Raw genomic sequence first — 6,870 nt, forward strand, 5'->3', positions numbered from 1 at the left:
ACGGGATTCGAACCCACGACCTTACGGTTGCGAGTCTGAGAGCCTTTTTTTGTACGTGTTTTACGGCGCTTACAGCTGTATAAGGTCATATGAGCACGCGGGACACGTTAAACATTTTCGGTTGTTAGAAAATTTTGAATTTTGCCCGGGTGGCGGCTGAAGCCTACTCGTATCGATTTTAGACCACCAAGGAATCCTTAACGTGCGCAACTTGCACTCCGGACCTCCGAGATTTTTCGCCCGTGTCCGAGAAGGCTAGGTGCATATCTTTCCTATTACATGTAGAAGATCAGGCGTGTGGCTTAAAGACAGCAGTAAGAACGCGAGCCACGGAGGAGCAGTAAAAAGGCTGCAGAAAGAGTCAGGAGCCCAGAGAAGGGGTTAAAGGAGATGAGTGGGTGGGGGCAGCAAGTGTGAGAGCCTAACCACTAGGCCACCGACGCCACATATATAAATGGTGAAGCCAGGCGCGGTTCGTCCATAGAGTACGGTCGAGCAGTGCCGCCCACATTTTTTTATTTTTCTATTTCGTTAAACAGCCACCATGAAAAAAATTAAAGAAGCCAGAAACAAACACTGGCCGAATATTATCTCAAAACAAAGGTCTTCACTGGCGCCATAACTGCCATTTCTATGATTATAGCGCCGTAAACCATCTACTAAGCCATGCCAATGTCCACGCGCTTTAGCTGAACAGAAAAGGATATTCAACTGTGTAACCTGACCTATAAATCGCTCTTGGGGATGACGACACTCGTAGCGAGTTTGACGGAACATTAATATTAATAAGACGGCACATCTCAAACGTGCTCCTGCTGAATAGTGCCGAAACATAGTCCACAGTAGGCAGTCTAAAAATAAACACGACAAACCCAACGTCATTCTTTGCCAATATTATGTGAGCCCCGGAGCAATCCAGCGGAGTGCTCAAGTGAATTGTGATTTGTTCATTGTTTATCTTGCCACTATTTTAAGTGACTCTGTGACCGTGAACCTGAGGGAGGTGAACGTGGCCGTCCTATGAGTTGTGCCTTTGAATGGTTTTGTAGTGACGTAGTGAAATTTATTACATGTACTTGGGTGTTCAGTTCCAATACAGGATGAACGAAATTGATGTTTAGCTAACAAACGAATTTAGTACTAAAAATCAAAGCGACAAGAAAAAAGAATGAAAGTAAAAGCACGAGGTCCTCCCTCACCAACCCAAAGCTCCTAAAATTATACACCGTCTCATTTACTATGCATGCCCTTGACTATCTTCACCATGCCATAGCGTAATTATTATTGTGCACGCCCACTTTTTAGCCCCAGTAGCCGCCCCTGGTGAAGAATAATCTAACCCGGCACTGGATTGAGTTTTTCATCCGTAAAGACTTCAGTTAGCCTTAGAAAGTATGTAGGCCTATTGCTGATTTTCATAATTCTTGGTCCCTTTTTTCTTCATTTATTGCAGTTTTATGTGTTCAGAACAAAAAAGACCGCTAATGTCTCGATTGAAAACAAACAAACTCAAACCGTACAGGCCACGTCTTCTCAGCAACTTGTTTTAACTCCTGAAGAACGGAGTGGACACATATCCGATCAGCTGCAGACCAGAGGCAATATCGAGGCACATAAAATAACCACTTTAAATCACAAACACAAATTTGCACAGTCCATTATATACATGCCGTAGCTTGCCTCTTTAGATTTCAATTAAAGAAAACAGAGTTGATAAAAGTGTACATAAAGAAGTTATGCTTCATCTTTAAAAAGTACTCCTAAACAGCACGTCTTCAAGTGTTGTCAATTGACCAGAATGCTCATCCTCAATGCGTTAACCTGTAAATCGAAATCTATTTCAATGAGGGGACACTACCAGCAAATAATTTAAAAATCATTTGTGAGTAAATTACGTCCCTTGTTTTATGTTTCCTGCGATATTCCACCGCTAACCCCCCCCCCCCCCCCCCCTCCTCTCTCTGTCTCTCCGAACATTAGGACCGAGTGCTTTACGATGGAGTGTGCAGTATTGATAACTGTGGTACAGTACGTTGAAATAGATAGCATTGTGATGTTGACTGATTTGATATGATTTTCCTCGGGGTTCACCCCGTTTGGTGGGTGGTGCCATGTGGCGCGATGTGATACAGTGACGAGGATGCACTTCAATAATAATGTCATGTGGAGGTGTTGTTTAGTCTGATGAGCTGTGGTGTGGTGTTGTGCGTTATGGTGTGAGGAACAATGTACATAATATGTAACTACAGTTGAACCTGCTCTTACGGCCACATGTATGAAACAATCAGCTGTCAAAGGGCCACTTCCCATTTCCTTCCTAGCATCTTTTCTACATCATAATGACTTCCCATTTCCTTCCTAGCGTCTTTTCTACATCATAATGACTTCCCATTTCCTTCCTAGCGTCTTTTCTACATCATAATGACACCACGTAAGACATCCAGCTGTCTAAGAAAACTACTTTTCTCCACAGCAGTGGGTGGCCATCTTAGACAGTTGCAACTGTGGCTGTATTGGTGCTATGTGGTGGGCTCCTTGAGATCCGGTACGTTGTAATGAACGGTGTCTATCGTGTTGTGGCTAACCGATGAGCCAGTTTGCGCGTCTGGGATATATTTCTGCCGGGAGGTGGTATACATAGCTCTGTCTGGCCGCAGCCCACCTCCTTAATGATCTAAATTGTGTCGATGGTGGCGTGAAACACCTGCATTTAATTTTTTTAAAAACTGTAAAGAAGGGTTTTGATATTGATTTTTTCTTGTTGTATTGCATCGGGCTGAGTTGCCATAGGCTGCATTAGGATGTGTTGAGTTTGGATATTGCAGTGGAGTTTGTATTGTGATCCTGAGCAATGGAACGCACTGTATTGAGATGGGGTGAATTGTTCATGGACAGGTGTGAAAGCGATCGGCTGGTAAATGTAGGAGCCCGCCATACGTCACTTTTCAAATGGCATATATCGATAAATGTGTTGCCATGTGTCGGATGTGATGCAGTTGTTTTAGGCAGGGTGTATCATGACTTGAATTGGTGTAATGTGGAGAGCTGTGTATTGTTCTTTTTAATGTAGGTGTTTTACACCGCCATCGATACACTTTAGATAATTAGGGAGGCGATGTTTTGTCTGTTGAGCGATTTTTGTTCCCTGGCGTTTGCGGTGAAATTAGGCGCCAAAGTATCGCACACAGGAGATCCAACTTCGATTCTCGAGCGGGGAGAATCTTTATCTGAGATGTTGTATCCCTCTCACTGGCATGGGTTGACAAGGACAGGCAGGGTCAAATCCTACCTCCAAAATGATCTGTGTCGACGGAGGTGAAAAGACAACTATAATAACATTTAAAAAACATCAGTTATGTTTTCTTTCACAGACAAGGATAGAAAAATTATGTTTTGTTCTGTTTTATTTTCGTGATCTATAGGCAGGAAGCTTGATGCTAGACTATGGTGCAGCTAACCCTTGTTTGAGGCCCAAAAGGGCTTTCTTGAAATTTGGTTGTTGGGAGAAACCGCGTTCAAGGCTGTCCACCCACATGAGCCTTTGGTCCTGTGGGAGACGGACGGTAAGTTTGTATGGTATTTTGCTTCTTAAATGGCCATTAAGAGACAATAAGGCCCTTAAGGGATTTACTGATCAAGTCGGAGATGGATAATACGTTTGGATGTTGCTACTTCTTAAATGACCCTTAAGAGACAATAAGGTCCCTAAGTTGGTATCGTGTCGCCATTGTGACTGGCTGAAAGTAGTGAAAATTTCAGGTTTTACGAAGTATACGAGTGAGAGTACCAGCACAAGCGATATGACTTACAATCCCATTGTTATGAAACAACCGGCTTATAAAGACATTCAGGAATGCGAAAAAACTTTACAAAGTTAATCTACAAATATATAATATTCAACATCACATCTCTTTGCCTTGTCCTAGGAGAGTGTTTGGAGAGCGCCCTGTAACCATCCCTCTTTCGTACCTGTTCGTAGGTTTAGTTTTCCTCGTCAGTTAAATCAACTGCCATGTTCATACGTATCTCTTGATGTAGTTGTTGTTGTTGTTGTTGTTGTTGTTGTTGTTGTTGTTGTTGTTGTTGTTGTTGCTGTTGTTGTTGTTGTTGTTGTTGTTGTTGTTGTTATTGATGTTGTTTGTTTTGAAAAGACAACAGCAATTAGGATCTTGCTCATCATATGTCAACCCCGTCTATTGTACGTTGATAGGCTTACCATGATGCCACTGTATCACTGTGACAAGAAACTACTGTACTACTGTGGTAAGGTCCCACTGTTAAATGATACCACCGTACCACTGTAATATGATACCACTGTGAAATGATACCACTCTACTTCTGTAATATGGTACCACTGTGACATGGAGACGTTCGAGGAAGGAAGGAACGGAGAAAGGGAGACGGCACAGGCAAGCAGGTATATCGCGTAAAATGGAGAACACCAGTGTATACCAGATTGGTATTTTTTAAAAATCGTTCTACCTCAGTCCCTACCCCCTTTCCCCACCAAAAATAACCCATCGGGGATATTGACTCAACGTATAATTAAATCCACTAGATCAACAGCTCCCTCTCTCTCTCTCTCTCTCTCTCTCTCTCTCTCTCTCTCTCTCTCTCTCTCTCTCTCTCTCTCTCTTTCTCTCTCTCTTCCCCCTTTCTCCCTCCCTCTCAGTCCTTGTCGGACCAACTGTACAAGTCAGATTAATGCTGAGACGACAATGGTATAGATTTATTGTATTTTCGAACTGGAAATGTAGTCAGTGGATCCAACCTAGCACAAAGAAACTCGAGACAGGAAGATGAAGAGAAGGAAACAGAGAGAGGGAGAGAGAGAGAAATAGAGAGAGAGAGAGAGAGAGTGACAGACAGAGAGAGAGAGAGAGAGAGAGAGAGAGAGAGGGGGGGGGGAGCAGGACTATGGAATGAATGAAAGGGAGCGAGAGAGAGGGAGTGAGATTGAGAGAAAGAAAGAGAGAGAGACAGAGAGAGAAAGGGAAGAGAGAGAGAAAGAGAGAGAGAGAGAGAGAGAGAGAGAGAGAGAGAGAGAGAGAAAAGAGAGATAGAGAGATTAGGTATAAGGAGACAGAAAGAAGGAAACCACCAGACTGGACTAACAAGACGAAAGGCGAGAAAGTAAACGAAAGTGACCGCATAATATATACTCACAAATGCTCTCCACTGACCGCGAGTGGCCGTGAGGCCAGTCAGCGGCCAGCGGTGTCCGGGCGTGATGGAGCACCCACTGCAGGGGCTGTCCTGGTCTGAAACGGCGAGTCACGTGATGATTTTTTCCTCCAGGCAACTTTACTACAAGTACAAGGACGAAGGTTGTTGAAGGATCGTGTAGATAAGATAGGTCCTATTTCTTTCCTCTCTGTCTGTCAATTCGCTATTTATTTCTGAAACCATCTTCCTCTCCCCTTTCGAAAAATGATCATCTTTTTATATGTGATTAATTGTTTGTAAACAGAGGCGAAGCGTCTATAAAATCAAATAATCACTGCTTCCCTTCTTAATTTTGAAACATTGTCGCAGTCAAATTCACCCATAAACGTAAACTTCATACATTAAATGTAAAAAGACGTTCATAATCAACAATGAACAGTATGCCTAACATTCTAAACGGTTTCATTGCCACAGAAATAGCCTGTTCTCCCCTCTTGGGCCACTTCATAAGCAGTCACAAGCTTTGATTAAGTAAGCTTAAAGTGAGACTGGAAGAGTCTACCAACATAGTAATAGTTGAAGGGAACATGTGCATAGCAGTCTAAACTGTTTCATTGCCACATATACCCTGTTCACCCCTTTCGGGCCACAGTTATAATCAGTCTCAAGCACTGATTCGGTAAGCTAACTATTACACTGGTCGAGTCTACCTCACAGATGTGTGGGGAACTAACTCCTAATAATCTCTCACTGCTGCGAGAGCTTGTTTTTTTTCCTCGACTTTTTACTACCCTATAATCAGATCGTGACCTCGATTATGACACAGGCTCGTGGCCGCGAAAGGCTAGACAAAAAACAGCCAAATGTGAAATAAAAAAATTATAATTGTCATGTTCTACCAAACAGTTAGACTCCCTGGTAAATCTATAACATATAGATCTAGTACTGACATCTCTGCTTCTTTGCTTTGTGTTTGTGTATTCACATCTAAAGTTAAATTTCATTTTAATTGGAATTGCTATTTAATGAGATACTTTCCCGATTATTTGGGCGGTTGAACATACAATAATGAATTCCGGATTTGTTTTCATTCACAACTCTGAGTCGCCGCCTCGAGCAAGGTTCTTGTGCGATATCCCCAGGCCATATCTGTTCCCGTTTCACTTTGATTACCCTGTCAAACAAGTCAGCCTTCGCCCCTGTTTGTAAATGGTTTACACCCCATATCGACTTATATAGATGACTAAGGGAGTGAGCAACGTGAACCTAGCCTGACTGACATGCAGAATCCAAGCAAAAAGATCGAGGTACTTGAATAAATTGTGAACATTCCTCGGCAGGAATCGAACTCGCGTTTTTTTTTGGTATCCAATGAGAAGAGCCCAACCGTTACTCCACAGACACTGGTAATTTTACCTGTTCACGTACTCAAAGTAAATATACACCATACTTTCTGAAACGACAATCTTTATTCATCCCAACAAGACGTGAAAGGTGATGTAAAGACGAATCGCTACTTTGCAGAAATTTGGAGAGATCCTTTCTTCTGCAAGTGTGATAGTGACAATTGGTCAACACATAAGCTAAAAAGGCAGAGCTAAAAAACAACAAAAACAAACAAACAAATCCAAAAACAACCCCACCTCCAACCACAATAGTCACACCACCACCAATAACACAAAATAATAACAACATCAACAATAA

Source organism: Aplysia californica, unplaced genomic scaffold, assembly GCF_000002075.1.
Source record: "Aplysia californica isolate F4 #8 unplaced genomic scaffold, AplCal3.0 scaffold00734, whole genome shotgun sequence".
NCBI classification, from domain to species: domain Eukaryota; kingdom Metazoa; phylum Mollusca; class Gastropoda; order Aplysiida; family Aplysiidae; genus Aplysia; species Aplysia californica.